At 38.8% G+C, this 8,100-nt stretch overlaps 1 pseudogene across 1 annotated transcript; it reads left to right on the forward strand.

Annotated features, from left to right (window-relative positions):
- Positions 1–6,589: 6,589 nt before the first annotated feature.
- Positions 6,590–7,849, forward strand: LOC308270341 (large ribosomal subunit protein uL4-like; annotated as a pseudogene). The gene has a single exon. The product of its transcript is annotated as a large ribosomal subunit protein uL4-like (transcript).
- Positions 7,850–8,100: the final 251 nt, after the last annotated feature.

Here is an 8,100-nt window from a genome sequence, read left to right on the forward strand (position 1 = left end):
CACAAATAAGTCTAGAAATGGCCTATTATAAGAGCTTGAGAGAACTAGGTCAAAGCCCAAAGACAACTACAAAATATATATTTAATCTTATAAAATAGATTTTACAAAATATAAAATAACATATATTTTATGAATATATATAATGATATATTTATAAACAATTATATAAAATGTATATTTTATATATTGTATAAATATATATTTATATATGAATATATACATACTAGTGATTGAACCCAGGGGCATTCTACCTTCAAGTGATGCTCCCAGTTCCCCCTTTTTATATTTATTTATTTATTTATTTTATTTATTTATTTATTTATTTATTGCGGGTCTGGAGATGGAACCCAGGGGCATTTGACCTCCGAGCTACATCCCCTACCCTATTTTTTATTCTTTATTTTGAAACCGGGTCTCATTGATTTGCAGAGGGCCTCACTAAGTAGCTGAGGCTGTCCGTGAACCGCGATCCTCTGGTCTCAGCCTCCCAGATGCTGGGATTACAAGCATGTGCCGCCACACCCAGCTCAGTTCCCCCTTTTTAAAAATTTTGGAATGGTGTCTAGCTAAGTTACTGAGGGTCTTTCTAAATTACTGAAGCTGGCCTTGATCCTGCAGTTCTCCTGTCTCAGGCTCCCAAGTACGGCGATTACAGGCATGTACCTGTAGAGTAAGAAATACTAACAAGACTGAGGAAGAAAGAGCAGCATAGGATGCTTCTTTTGACCATCTGGTGTTATTATTCCATTTTAATAATATTAATAATAATATTAATAATATTTCATATTTAAAAGATATATTTATAAATTTCACATATAAATATATGATATATTTATAAATTTCATGTTTATAAATATATAATATATTTATATATAAATATTTCATATTTATAAAAATTCATCAGGTTTGGTATCTTCAACTGGTAGCATAAAGATAAAAATCAAATATTTTAAGACTTAATACAAGATGTTCTTATTCAAAGGAAGTTTTGTTTCCCGAAATCTGTCCTTATTCCTCTACTTCCATCCCTGGAATAATCTGAAGGCAGTCATTAATGTGGTTTTGTTTATTTTGATCCATTTACTTTTTTTTCTGCCTACCATTCCTTCAATATATTTTATGTACAACAATGAGAGTAATGAGGAAGACAGGAAAAGAAGATAAATGATCTCCCGTTTTGAAAGTTAATTTCTTCTGTACTCCATTATCTAAAAGTCTGCAGAGTAAAATACGTAACTTCTCAGAACACACAATTACAATTGGAAAAGAAATCAATCTTTGTAAAACTTTGTGAAAAAATCGGCTATAGTAAGAAATAGAAATTCTCTTTGGATAATCTGTTTTCATTTTGATTGTAGGACATTTGAAAAATGTAGAAAAGGACACAAAGAAAATAAAAATCACCCAGAGATAAACATCATGTAAATGACTGTCATTGGCATCATTTATTAGTTCTGTACTGTGAGACACAAACTTAACCTCACACTCTTAACATAGTAATTTGTTCCTCCTCCTCTTAAAACTATTTTAAAGAAAAGAACTTACCCGTGTGTGTGTGTGTGTGTGTGTGTGTGTGTGTGTGTCTAAAAATTGAACCCAGGGGCATTTTGACTCCAAGCTACACCCCCAGGCATATATTTTTTTTTTTCCGGGTCTGGGGATGAAACCCAGGGGCATTCAACATCCGAGCTACACCCCCTGCCCTGTTTTTTTAATTCTTTATTTTGAAACAGTGTCTCACTAAGTTACAGAGTGCCTCACTAAGTAGCTGAAGCTATCCAGGAACCGTGATCCTCCAGTCTCAGCCTCCCGAATGCTGGGATTACAAGCGTGCTGAGGGCGGAACCCAAACCCAGAGGCATTCTACCTCTGAGCTTCACCCTCATCCCTATTTTTTTTTTTTTTTTTTTTTTTTAGTCTTTAAAAAAAAAAAAAAAAAACCAAGGTCTCACTGAGTTGCAAAGGGCCTCACTAAGTAGCTGAGGTTGTCCGCCAACTGCCACCCTCCTGTCTCAACCTCCCAAATGCTGGGATTACAAGCGTGCACCACCATGCCTGGCCTATTTTTATTTTTATTTTGAAACAGGGTCTTGCTATGTTGGTGAAAGTCTCAGGACTCGCTGAGGCTGTCCTTGAACCTGTGATCTTCCTGTCTCAGCCTCCGCAGTAGTGGAATTACAGACTTGTATCACCACACTTGGCTTAGTTTACTCCTTTTTTAATGGAAAATACCTAGCATCCCTACAGACCTATTCACCAAAATTCAAGTATTCTCTCCAAGGAAGATTTGAAGACCACCACCTTTCTTGCTGAATATGATAAAACATTTAGTTGGAACTGCTAGCTGCTACCTTACTACTGAGTCCAAGAAAAAAAGCTAAAAATAATAATAATAAGTGCCAGGCATGGTAGCGCATGCTTGTAATCCTTGCACTTGGGAGGCTGAGACAGGAGGATCACACAGGTTCGAAGCCAGCCTTAGCTGGCTTAAGAGACCCTGTTTCCAAATAAAATATAAAATAGGTCTGGGGGTATAGCCCAGGGGTAGAAGGGCCCTGGATTCCATATCCAGTTCCACCAAAAAATAAATAAATAAAAATAAAATAATAATAATAATAATTCACATTACATGTGCTTTTTTTTTTTTTTTTTTTTTTTGCTTGGCCATGGAATTTCTTTACTTGGGTATTAGTGTGATACAGCAGAAGAGCTGACAGAGATTTTTTTATGGAAATGTAGTTATTTACCTTTCAGGCAGGGGAATTTTAATACCAAATTGGCTCTCTGTGACACTGTACGATTAGACTGAGCCTTAGAATTGGGAGACACAAATGCCAGTTTCAGTTCTACCACCATCCAGAAGAATGGCGATTCACTCATTTTATGTTTCATTCCAAAAGAGATTTGAAAGCCAGGTGTGGTGGCGCACGCTTGTAATCCCAGCACTTGGGAGGCTGAGACAGGAGGATCGCACAGTTTTGAAGCCAGCCTCAGCTACTTAGAGAGGCTCTCAGCAACTTAGTGAGACCCTGTTTCCAAATAAAGTATAAAATAGGTCTGGGGGTGTAGCCAGGAGGTAGAATGCCTCTGGGTTCCATCCCCAATACTGCAAAATAAAATAAAATAAAATATAAAAATAAAATAATTAGATTTGAAACAAAGGTAAGAAACTTTGACCAAAGAGCTTGGTTGCTGTAGACCTTTGTTTATATTTTGTAAAATGAGAAGAGGAACTACACTGTTCTGTGGTTCCCCTCGCAGGTGTTCGTTCATCACCTTTTGTGTTTTCCAGACTTTAGTGACACTTGGAATGAAATATGTGATGGTGATTCACTTGCCAACTGCTCTAAGTGTTGCTCCTTGAAGCACTTAGTATCTAATACTTTCTCATAAAATTCATAGAAAAATCTCATGTTATAGAGTGGCATTTGAACTGAAATGCCAGTTTTATAGAACAGAAATGATTGCAGCAAACTATAGGTTTCTAGCCGTCAGATTCCCTAGAGGTGACAGTGATGTAAACCTTAGCTACACCGTGGCAGTTTGCACGTTCTTTACACACCATCCTTCACATGCCATCCGTCACGCTGTAAACTTTCAAGTCCTCGTTTAACCATTTTGCTCTTTTAATAGCACCCTACTAGCTTCACTTGAAGTGAAAGATTGCTGAGAAATATGTTCAATTTTTTTTTCTAACATTTTTGCCTGTCTTATCTTGGAGGGAACTAGAACATCCACTTTCTGCTTTCTGAAAGTCAGGATGGCATAAAGGAAGGAAAAGTGGGACCTTGGCAAGCCAGGTATGGTGGCACGCTCTTGTAACCACGGTACTCAAGAGGCTGAGACAGAAGGATCATGGGCTTAAGGCCAGCCTCTGGAATTTAGGAACTTTAGGAAGACCATTTCAAAAATAAAAAATAAAGGTCTGAGGTATAGCTTAGTGGAGATAGAATGCCCCTGGGTTCAATCCCTAGTTAAAAAAACATAGAACACGGCCAAATAAAAGAATAGAATGCTTTTTATTTTTTATTTTTTATTTTGGTGGTACTGGGGTTCCTGGAAGCCCTTCTACCTCCAGGCTACACTTCCAGAACTATTTTATTTTTGGAAACAGGGTCCCTTAAGTCAGCGCGGCTGGCTTCATACCTGTGAGATCCTCCTGTCTCCGCCTCCCAAGCCCAGGGATTACAAGCGTGCGCCACCATGCCCGGCCAATAGAATGCTTTTTAAAATACTACCACTCTTTAGCCGGGTCGATGTCAGTCTCAGCAAGTAGTAAGACTTTTGATGACATAACAAGACCTTGTTTCAAAACAAAAAATAAGAGCCAGGCATGGTGGCGCACGCTTGTAATCCCAGCATTTGGGAGGCTGAGACAGGAGGATCGCACAGGTTCAAAACCAGCCTCAGCTACTTAGTGAGGCTCTCAGCAACTTAGTGAGACCCTGTCTCCAAATAAAGTATAAAATAGGTCTGGGAGTATAGCCGGAAGGTAGAAAAGCCCCTGGTACCAAATATATATATATATATATATATATATATATATATATATTTTTTTTTTTAATTTAAAAAATTTTATAAAAATTTTTTAAAAATTTAAAAAAAATTTTTTTTAATTTTTTAAAAATTTTTTAAAATTTTTATTTAAAAAATTTTATAAAAAAATATATATTATAAAAATATATATAAATATATAAGTATATATATAATATATATAATATATATTATATATATATAAAATAAATATATATATATTTTTTTAAAGGTCTGGAGGTTGTGGCTCAGAGGTAGAATACCCCAGGTTTGATCACCAGTAACACAAGGAGTAAAAAATTATGAAGGGCTAAATCACAAAATGCATAGGATATTGTTGAACATGAACTGAAAGCCTAGGAGTTCCTTAGGAAATAGAAGATTCATTTTCCTCCTCTTCCCCCGATCCAATCCGGAATCAAGTCTTGTCACTTCCATCTCCAAATGTATTTTGGACCTATCCACTTGTCTGCATCTCCACTGCTACCATCCTATTTGAAGCCATTCACATTTCTTGCCCCAAAGATTGCAATAATCTCCTGCCACCAAAATGTATTCTTGCTCCCATTCAATCCATTCACCACCCAGCTGCAGAGCTTGTTTTTACATATAAAATACCCCTGGGTTCCATCCCCAGTACTGCCAAAAAAGAAAAAGAAGAAAAAGAAAAGGAAAGGGAAGGGAAGGGAAGGGAAGGGAAGGGAAGGGAAGGGAAGGGAAGGGAAGGGAAGGAAAGGAAAGGAAAGGAAAGGAAAAAGAAAATGGTGAGTGGATGACCTGTAATCCCAATACTTGGGAGGCTAAGATGGAAGCATCATAGGTTCCAAGACAGGCTTAACAATTTAGGAAACCCCTCAGCAAGTGAATAAGACCCTATTTCAAAATAAAAAAATAAATAAAAAGGATGCTAGGTGTGATGGCACATACCTGGAATCCCAGAGTTTGGGAGGCTGAGACAGGAGGATCACAGGTTCCAGGATCTTAACATAGCAAAACTCTCATCAACCTAGCAAGACCCTGTTTCAAAACAAAATGAAACAAAAAAGGATAAGTGTGTAACTCAGGGGTACAGTGATCCTGGGTTCAACCCCTAGTACCGCACACACTTACACAATGATGAGTGGAAATCAAAAGCAAACAAAGAATTAAAAAATAAGATGCTTTGGCCGGGCGTGGTGGCGCATGCTTGTAATCCCCGCGCTTGGGAGGCGGAGACAGGAGGATCGAGCAGGTTCAAAGCCAGCCGCGTGTGCTGGCTTAGGAGACCCTGTTTCTAAATAAAAATATAAAAATAGGTCTGGGAATGTAGCCCAGAGGTAAAAGGGCTTCCAGGAACCCCAGTACCACCAAAAAAAAAAAAAAAAAAAAAAAAAAAAAAAGATGCTTTGGAAACTAGAATTGTCACTGAGTCATGAGAGTAGAAAAATAGTGATAGACATATCATAAATAAGTAAAGGCATCATGAGCCTGAATAATTGGCAATGAGAAAAAGAGCATTTGAGATAAGTAGCCATTGCATAAAATTCATGTTATTGTATTCTAAGGTGATGCTTTGGTCTGAGGTTCTGTTACCAAACTACAAAGATATTTATCTGCTGTAATATAGTGAGCAAGTGTATCCAACATAATAGTGATCCTCTTATTTGTGGCTTTGATTCAATTGTGGATTTCACATTATTGTGACATCTGAATGCATCCTGGCTCCTGCCCATTACACAGCTTTAATTATAACTACCACTTTAGCTACATCTCCAAAAGTCTGTAACATTTCTTCTATGAGTCAGATACTAGGGGTTTTTTTTGTTATAATTTTTGTCCTTTGAGCAACTTAAAACATTTAAGAATTATTATATTAACAAAACTATAACACCTAAACATTGATAATAGGGCTGGGAGTATAGCTCAAAGGTAGAGCACCCTCTGGGTTCAATCCCTAGTACCGCAAAAAAATTATATATATATATATTTCCATTAATTTATTCTTGTTGGTTATAACTCTAATAAATTATTGCTTTTCCTGTGGAGCCTCGGGGTGAGAGAAGCATGGCCGTCTCCGCTCCGCGCCATGGCGTGTGCTTGACCTCTGATATCGGTGTACTCCAAAAAGGGGGAGTCATCCGGCAAAAATGTCAATTTGCCCACTGTGTTCAAAGCTCCTATTCGGCCAGATATTGTAAACTTTGTTCACACCAACTTGAGGAAAAACAACAGGCAGCCCTATGCTGTCAGTGAACTAGCAGGTCGTCAGACCAGTGCTGAGTCTTGGGGTACAGGCAGAGCTGTGGCTCGAATTCCCAGAGTTCGAGGTGGTGGGACCCACCGTTCTGGCCAGGGTTCCTTTGGAAATATGTGTCAAGGAGGCCGCATGTTTGCACCAACCAAAACCTGGCGTCGTCGTTGGCATTGTAGAGTGAACACAACGCAAAAGCGATATGCCATCTGCTCCGCCCTGGTTGCCTCAGCCTTACCAGCACTGGTCATGTCTAAAGGCCATCGAATTGAAGAAGTTCCTGAACTTCCTTTGGTGGTCGAAGATAAAGTTGAAAGTTACAAAAAGACCAAGGAGGCCGTTTTGCTTCTTAAGATACTTAAGGCCTGGAATGATATCAAAAAGGTCTATGCCTCTCAGAGAATGAGAGCCAGCGAGGGCAAGATGAGAAACCGTCGCCGTATACAGCGGAAGGGGCCCTGTATCATCTACAGTGAAGACAATGGTAACATCAAGGCCTTCAGGAACATCCTGGAATTACTCTACTTAATGTAAGTAAGCTGAACATTTTGAAACTTGCTCCTGGAGGGCATGTTGGGCGTTTCTGCATCTGGACTGAAAGTGCTTTCCGGGAGTTAGATGAGCTGTATGGCACTTGGCATGAAGCTGCTTCCCTTAAGAGCAACTACAACCTCCCCATGCATAAGATGCTGAACACAGACCTCAGCAGAATGTTGAAAAGCCCACCAGCGTGCCCTGCGAGCACCATGCAAGAAGATTCATTGCAGAGTCCTGAAGAAGAATCCACTGAAAAACCCGAGAATCATGTTGAAGCTAAATCCAGATGCAAAGACCATGCGCTGACGAAACACCATTCTTCACCAGGCCAGGAATCACAAGCTCCGGGTGGATAAGGCAGCAGCCAAAGCAGCAGCACTAGCAGCCAAACCAGGTGAGAAGGGTGCTGCAGGCTAGAAGCCGGTGGTAAAGAAGCAGGGGAAGAAGGCTGCTGGTGTCAAGCCGAAAAAGCCTTTGGGGAAGAAGGCTGCAGCCGCCAAGAAACCAGCAGCTGAAAAGAAGCCAGCAGAAAAGAAGCCTGCTGCATAGAATGTCTAATTCCATAAAGTCAAAAGATTTGGACAACTTATTTTGAATAAAGGCCAGATCAAAAAGGCAAAAAATAAATAAAAATAAATAAATTATCATGTTTTCTAAATTTGTCTCCTTGAAATGAATTCTCAATGCCTAATTATTGTTGTTATTGTTATTTTTTATTCGTTAATCTATTTTCATGTAGGAAGGGCTTTCCACAAATGTCCTCTTTTTCTGTGTTATGTTTTAAATAAGTAATACTAATG

The sequence above is a fragment of the Muscardinus avellanarius genome, assembly GCF_963383645.1.
Source record: "Muscardinus avellanarius genome assembly, chromosome: 11".
Lineage (NCBI taxonomy): Eukaryota > Metazoa > Chordata > Mammalia > Rodentia > Gliridae > Muscardinus > Muscardinus avellanarius.